The sequence below is a fragment of the Cervus elaphus genome, chromosome 31 (genome assembly GCF_910594005.1).
Source record: "Cervus elaphus chromosome 31, mCerEla1.1, whole genome shotgun sequence".
NCBI lineage: Eukaryota > Metazoa > Chordata > Mammalia > Artiodactyla > Cervidae > Cervus > Cervus elaphus.
Genome location: NC_057845.1, coordinates 53074841 through 53083533, shown reverse-complemented (window position 1 = coordinate 53083533; position 8693 = coordinate 53074841).

Sequence of the window (8693 nt, the reverse complement as noted above, 5' to 3'; positions counted from 1 at the left end):
ATTTTAATAATTTCAACAAATATATAAAAATGAAAATATTTTAAAGGGATTTTTTTAATTAATAGGACAAAAGGGAAGGAGAGGAATCCCAGGGAGAGAAAACATCAAGTACAAAAGTCCCTGGGACAGGAAAGAACTTTTCCGTAACTTAAAGAAGATTTGGTTGACATGCTATGAGAGTTGGTAGTGAGGACTGGTGTCAGGTAAGGTCAGAAAGGCCAGCAGATATCAGTTCCTCCAGGACTTTCTAAGTCTCTTTTAAAAAAGATTTTGCATATTTTATTAAATGCAAAGAGACTGAAATAAGAAGGTACTCTGCAAACTATGAAAGTCCGCTCTGGCTTGTAACTGGAAAATAACTGAGGAAGACAATAGTAGAAACGGCAGCAGATTGCCCTAGGCTAGTGGCAGTGGGGATGGAAGGAAATAGGGCCAAAGTGTAATTTGGAGACAGAAATGACAGTCCTTTCGTCAGATGTGGAGAATGAAAGTAAGAGAAGTGAAAGGAAATCTTCCAGTTTAATATCTTGAGAAGGTGATTAAAAACTGTCAAACAGTAAGATAAAAATGTTAAAAGAGGAGAAATTTACAAGGAAAGTATCAAAAGCTTGAACATAATGAATTTGAGATATCTGTCAAACATCTAAGTGAAATTGAAGCAAACTTAAGTGGGTATATAAAGCGACGTGTCCGAAAGCATGACCCCTATTGAAGACATATATGTGTACGTAATTGATTGACCTACTCTCTGATTATTTCCTTAGCCCACATATCTCAAAAATAAAAAATGCTTTGTGAATACTTCTGGGAACATTAATATTTTCAAAATATATTTCATGCATTAGATATAATTTTAAGAAATGCTACATTCCTCTATAAGAGCTGACTCATTGGAAAAGACCCTGATGCTGGGAAAGACTGAGGGCAGGAGGAGAAGGGCATGACAGAGGATGAGGTGGTTGAAAGTTGTCATCGACTCGATGGACATGGGTTTGGTTGGACTCCGGGAGTTGGTGATGGACAGGGAGGCCTGGCGTGCTGCAGTTCATGGGGTCGCAAAGAGTCGGACACGACTGAGCGACTGAACTGAACTGAACATTCCTCTATATATTCTGTAAGTGAATCTCTAGCTATATAAGAAGGTATTTCCATACAAGACCCTTGTCAAGGTGTTCATAGATATTTTAATCACAGTTCATTTTGTATGACTATAAAGAGACCAGATAAATTAGAGATCAATATAAGATTATTGTCACCAAGTGTATTTTAAGTTGATTTACCTATGGTCAATCAGTTTACTATAGTTCTCTAGAATATCTGATTCTACACAAACTGAAGCATTTTTGGTGTTGAAAAATCATGGTAAAAAATAATCTAGGTTCTAGGTTTAATGATTTAAAAAGATGTATTTAAACATATTCAATTATAGATTATTAACATACCAGGAAAGTTTTAGTTACACTAACATAATCACCATCTAGTCAAAGCTATGGTTTTTCCAATAATCATGTATGGATATGAGAGTTGGACTATAAAGAAAGCTGAGCACTGAAGAATTGATGCTTTTGAACTGTCATGTTGGAGAAGACTCTTGAGAGTCCCTTGGACTGCAAGGAGATCAAGCAAGTCAATCCTAAAGGAAATCAGTCCTGAATATTCACTGGAAGGACTAATGCTGAAGCTGAAACTCCAATATTTTGGCCACCTGATGCGAAGAACTGACTCATTGGAAAAGACCCTGATGCTGGGAAAGATTAAAGGTAGGAGGAGAAGGGGATGACAGAGGATAAGATGGCTGGATGGCATCACCAAGTCGATGGACATGAGTTTGAGCAAGCTCTGGGGGTTGGTGATGACAGGAAGCCTGGCATGCTGCAATCCATGGGGTCACAGACGTTGTGTGCAATTGAACTGAACTGAACTGAATCACTGTATAATTGTGGGAAACTTTTCTTACAACTCTTCTTAATGAGGATATACCTCAGACACAGAGACTCATGATAAGAGTTTAGAAAATCTACTCTTCAACTCTCTTCACAAATCTGGCATCCTCAGACTTCCTTGGTGGTACAATGGGTGGGGATCCACCTTCCAATTCTGGGGCCATGGGCTCGATCCCTCATCTGGGAAGATTCCACATGCCACAGAGCAACTAAAGCCTGCAAGCCACAGCCAACAAGCCTGGAGAGAAGGCACACTTTAGTCAGCTCAGTGGTAAAGAATCTGTCTGCCAATGCAGGAGACACAGGCTCACCCCCCAATCCAGGAAGATCCCACACGCCATGGCGTAACTAAGCCTGTGTGCCACAGCTACTGAGCTTTTCTCTAGAGCCCAGGAACCACAACTGCTGAGCTACTGAATCCCACGCAGCCCGGAGCCCGCGCTCTGCAGAAGAGAAGCCGCAGCAGAGGGAAGCCCGTGGGTCACAGCTAGAGATTCGCCCATGCTTGCTGCAACTAGAGAAAAGCCCGTGCAGCAATGAAGACCCAGCACAGTCAAAAATGAAAATGATAAATAAATGAAATAAAAAGAACAGGGCTGATGAATATTAAATTAAAAAAGCACATAATTCAACAAACATTAAAATGCAGCAAATGAAGTTCATTTCTTAAGAAAAGGTAAATGTCCATAGGTTAAACCATTTTTGAAATCATTTCAAAAAGATTTACAATTATCTGTTCACCAAGCTGCTAAAGTTAGGCCTACAGAAGACCATTTCTAAAGGGTTGTTGTTTTTGTAGGACTGGAGATGGCTTTTTGGGTAGCACTCTTCGCAGAACATGACCTATCTTAAGGCTAAGTTCTCTCCTTTAAAGGTATAATTATACTGCAAGCATTTTTTTTTTTTTCTCATTGACTGCTTAGGGAGAACAAAGATTATCACCTTATAAGTACATTCTTCTACAGAGGCAGCCAAGGAGATAACATTCTTTGGTATGCAGGTGATTCATCCTGTAAGCAAAGATTGAAATTAATTGATGTGACACAGAAAACAATCTCCTTTTTCAGTTGCTACAGCAATGTAAATGCTGAAAGGCTAAAATAAATAAACACTTTATTTCTTATGTAATTGTGCTTTCTGTCACACTCAGGTTCAAAGGATAGTACTACATGTGAATAAGGGTTTTGGAAGCAAGCAGACTCCTGAAGGCCATCCCCCTCCCGAGTACAAAACAGAAAAAGTTAATGATTAGGACAACAGAGGCTCAGATTCAGTGTCTGATGCACATTCCTGAGTTGTTTTTAAGAATTGATGCTTTTCAAGAACTGATGGTGGCTGTAACTGCCACCACTGAACAAAGGTAACTGCATTATGACCAGACTGTAGCCATGACATACGCCGCTCCAACTTGGGCAGTGCTCAATCTATGGATAGCACAAGTCTAAGAACTGTCCTCAGTAGAATGGCATTAACATTATTCCACATAATAATCTATATCCTTGGGGGCGTCAAGATAATCAGGGCTTGTTCTGCCCGTATATGTACGCAGACAGCTAAAACTATCAGCAGAGATGCTACGGACATAGGCTGACATCCTCCACTCTGATAACACGGTGCCCTATGTCACTATGAAGATACAGGAGACAGATATTTCCCCCTTTGTTGTCCAGTCACTAAGCCATGTCCAACTCTTTGTGACCCTGTGAACTGCAGCTCGCCAGGCTTCCCTGTCTATCACCATCCCCCCGAGTTTGCTCAAACTCATGCCCATTGATTTGGTGATGTCGTACAACCATCTTATCCTCTGTAATCCCCTTCTCCTCCTGCCTTCAATCTTTCCCAGCATCAGGGCCTTTTCCAATGAGTTGGCTCTTTGCATCAGTTGGCTAAAGTATTGGAGATTCAGCTTCAGCATCAGTCCTTCCAATGAATATTCAGGGTTGATTTTTTTTTTTTTTTTTTTTTTTTAGGATTGACTGATTTGACCTCCTTGTTGTACAAGGGACTCTTCAAGTGTCTTCTCCAGCACCACAATTCAAAACATCAATTTTTCAACTCTCAGCCTTCTTTAAGGTCCAACTGTCACATTCATACATGACTACTGGAAAAACCATAGCTTTGACTATATGGACCTTTGTTGGCAAATTGATGTCTCTGCTTTTTAATACACTGTCTAGGTTTGTCATAGCTTTTCTTCCAGGGAGCAAGCATCTTTTAATTTTATGTATTCAGTCACTGTCCACAGTGATTTTGGAGCCCAAGAAAATAAAATCTGTCACTGTTTCCACTTTTTCCACATCTATTTGCCATGAAGTGATGGGACTGGATGCCATGATCTTTAATTTTTGAATGTTGAGTTTTAAACCAGCTTTTTTACCTTCTTCTTTCACCCTCATCAAGAGGCTCTTTAGTTCTTTGCTTCCTGCCATTAGAGTGCTATCATTTGTACATTTGAGGTTATTGATATTCCTCTTGGCAATCTTGATTTCAGCTTGTGATTCATCCAGCTTGGCATTTCACATGATATACTCTGCAGAGAAGTTAAATAAGCAGAGTGATAATACACAGCTTTGACGTACTCCTTTCCACCACCCCCGCCCCCCGCAGTCTATTGTTCCATGTCTAGTTCTAATTGTTGCTTCTTGTCCTGCATACAGGCTTCTCAGGAGGCAGGTAAGGTGGTCTGGTATTCCCATATTTTTAGAATTTTCTAGTTTGTTGTGATCTACACAGGCAAAGTCTTTAGTATACTCAATAAAGCAAAAGTAAACAGTGTTTTGGAATTCTCTTACTTTTTTTTATTATCCATCGATTCTATTAGGCCTTTTCTATTCAATGAAGTAACAAAATCATAGCAATGAAAGGATCTTCATTTTATCTTTATTTGGCTCCTCATTATAGAAGGAAGTAAAGGTCTTGAGGCAGTTTGGAAGGAGGCTCACAAGGAGGAAAAGACAGTTCCAATTTCACCCAATGACAGGCTCAAAGCCACAGCTCAGAGCTTCATACCATCCAGGATTCTTTGCCTCCACAAAACACTAGATAACTAACATCTTAGGGACAAGGCATTGCCCTTCACTATGTAGAACTCTCTAAAACTAGTATTCCTCTGTTCTGACACCTATGGGGCACTGTGCTGGTGAGCCACAAGCTTTCTGTATGGCCAGCTGAGCATAATCTTATAATCTGCATTGCACTCCACTACTCTTTAGGTTCAAAGGAAGTCTCATGAAAAAGATCATAAATAGTGGTCATTAGACTCCTATTTTCTGGTGCAAGACCTTACTCTCCTCCCCCCACCCCTTCTTCCTCAGCACATGCTTCACTTGCTTGGAGCATTCCCACAGACGCACATCACAACATGCTCATCTTCATCTTTCTTCCTTACCAGGGTAGCTTTTTCCAGGCACTTTTCAGAGATCACCTTCCCACCCGGCCTGGCTGTTCCTGTCTGCTCACTCCTCTTGCACCGAGGCAGTGCGAGGTGGAGGAGGGTGTGACTGTGTTTGTGAGTGTGGCTCGCAGTACGGGGCGGGTGGTAGAGTACTGAGCTCTCCCTCTCACCAGAGAACTTCCCAGGGACCCGTCCTACGCCCGTTTGCCCCAGCATTTTAGGACGTACCTCGTTTACCTGGTGATATTTTCTTCTTTCTTTTGGAGCTCTAAAGAATTCCAAGACTAGTAGGGCGGGCTGGGGAAAGATGGTGAAAGTGAAGGGCAAATGAAAACTCAGCTTTCCTTCTTCTTTTGTGAGATGTCCATGTGGGGTGGGACGAAATAAAACATCATAAAAAAGTTTAAAAAGTCAACAGCTCTTTCTTCCTTTAGTTAAACCACCAAACATTAAGCCTCCAGTCATATCAGGTTAAACAATAGATGTTCAAGGGAGTTATTGGCCACTTGATCCATAAACAAACAAATACAAAATTCGACATTTGGTTTCTTCTTAGATAAAACACCTTGCTAGGTTTTTTGCTTTTTTGTTTTTTTTTTGTTTTTTTTACAAATGAAGAAATTAAAACCTAGTGAGGCAGAATGACTTTCTCCTGTATAATGAAACAAGCTGGTACCAGTGCTGGACTAGTGCCCAGAATTAGTTCTGTGCCAACTATCATTTCTAACAACTTTCTCCTTATAAAATAAAAACACTCTGGATAATAATAATGGAGTATTATACTGTGAACATGTAGGGGGCCATATCATGTGATGAATGATACATAAATATATACTATACATATACATACATACATATTTTTAGAGTTGCTTCTTTCTACCTGAAATGAGCCTTCATGGTGAGTTCAATGGTTGTGATAATAATGCCCCTTATGTGCATCCAAAGAGAAATAAAGGAAAAGGCATTTATAGTTCCTTACCCTCCATACAAAAAAAAATCCCTTGGGACAAATTCTTTGAATCAAGAGCTTTAGGATAACCCAGTTATAGACTAAAACTGCAAGAGAACAAACTGATCTTTATTTCCAATCTTTTAAAAATTGCTTTTGCTCTATATATTTGCTCTATATATTGCTTTTACTCATATCTATAATACATATAATATTTCAGAACCAAATATACTGTTTATGCATAATATGGATCAGCCAACTTCAAGAAGCTTGTTGACTATATTTTCAAACCTTTGTAGTTGCTATGGTTAATGGAGCTCAGTGAATTGACAAAGTAACTCCCTTCATGTTTTTCATGGAGACAAAGTCATTGTCTCCATTACTGTGCTAAAATAGCATTTTTGCTATGATAAATGTGCAGACCGTGATCCTGTGCTTAATTTTCCTTTTAACGTTTAGACAGATGCTCTTTTCTGGGTCAACCAGTTTTCTCAGTTCGTCGTCTGTGTGATGCTTTCATTTTCTTTGTTTTAAAGCCATTGCTGTAATAATTCCCTTGCTTTTTAATGAAGTTTAGTTTTCAAACTGGTAGACTGTGTTCTGATGGGCCCAATGATCTCTCTTCAAATAAGCAAGATAGCTCCTTTTTCTTTTAATATATGTGTTTCTTCTTCAGATCCAGTTAAAAGCATTGGCTTGTCAATACTTGCTACTTCAAACTGTCAAAGGCAGTTTTCCCTATAATAGAATAAACTGAAAAACATCACTAGGCTGTAGTGTAATTCGATATTTAGGATTCCAAATGACTTTTATAAATCAAAGGGGACTATCACACTCAGAATTGTTTCCATACCTATAAAAGGCATAGAAAGTTTTGCCACTTTTTTTCTCCTTTTTGCTCAATATTTCAATACTTGCCAAATTTTTCAGCTGTGTTCAATGATTTTTCCTTCATCAGATAGTAATTTTAAAGAATCACTTCCCTGGTGTCACAGTGATAAAGAATCTGCCTGCCAAGCAGGAGACGTGATTTCGAGCCTGGGTCTGGAATACCCCGTGGAGTAGGAAATGGCAGCCCACTCCAGTCTTCTTGCAGGAAACCCTATGGACAAAGGAGCCTGGAAGGCTAGGGTCGAAAAGAGTCAGGCGTCACTTAGAGGCTAAACAACAGCATAAACAGTACAAGCAGGAAGCCCATACAACTTTGAAATATTTACAGGTTATTAGATATTACTACAGTAACTTAAGATTACATTATTATTTTTAAACAAAAGTTGTGTCTTTTTCCAATCCCCTCTTATCCAGAGCTGTAGGGAAAACGTGGCCGTAAAACCCGAGCATGCTCAGCTTGGGTTCTCGTGACTCTGGCTCTTGGAGAATTTTGAAAATTCCATTTGCTTTGCCCTGGAAAGTTGAACTGATAATAGAGAAATTAGAGAGAGTCAACTCTTTGATAATTACTAATAAATTTTTTGAGCACGTAAATAGCAAAATTTATCAATATTTATGTAACAGTTGTCCCAGTGTTAAATATTTGACTTTAGTTACTCAATCTTAGTTAATTTGAAAAAATTAAGAAATATACACATGTATAAAGCTAAGAATTTAAAGCATTTACATTGTGAATATTTGTTTTAGTGGAAAATACACTTTAAAAATTATATGTGGTAAATCTTACAAAATGTCATGAACGAAGTATTTTTCTTCTTCCTTGTTCTTCAGTAGACATGCAGATATTAATGATATTACAATTTTCAGTGCCTTTAACATTTCAAAACACCTATGTTTTTAGATATCTTTCTATATATTCCAAAACATTTCTGGCTTTCCTTCTTAAGATATTGTACAGAATAAGACCTATATGCCAGTTGCAAAAGGATATAAGTCTGGGAGCTCTTGAAGACTATAATTCTTTTAAGAAAGATTCAGACATCATTCTTTGTGAAGCAAGAATAAAATCATGCCCTTTATTCATTGTCAATGGACTCGCTCTTCCAGAATACATTACTATCTTTTATCTAATAGCCTATTACAGACTGCAGAGCATGTAAAAGCTGTGATATTGCTCAGGGTCTACAGATTTCATTTTTTATTTCAATGCCATTATTAAATAACCCCTCAGATGGAAATTCAATACTAGCATGCTACATGATAAGCTATGTTAATAGCTCATGTTATGCAAGAATTGAGCAATTACTTGAAATTTAATAGCAGGTCTGTGAAAATGTGTAATTGGCCAGATTCTCACCCACAGTAATGTTATGTAGTTACCTTAGTGATAGCAGATTAGCGTGTGGTCTTTTGTAAAAAGCTTATGAAGCACAGCCAGATGACTAAAGAGGGGATTCCTTTTGTAAGGCTTTATTGGAATGAGAGAGATAGACACACTTTGAGGAGTGGTTGACTT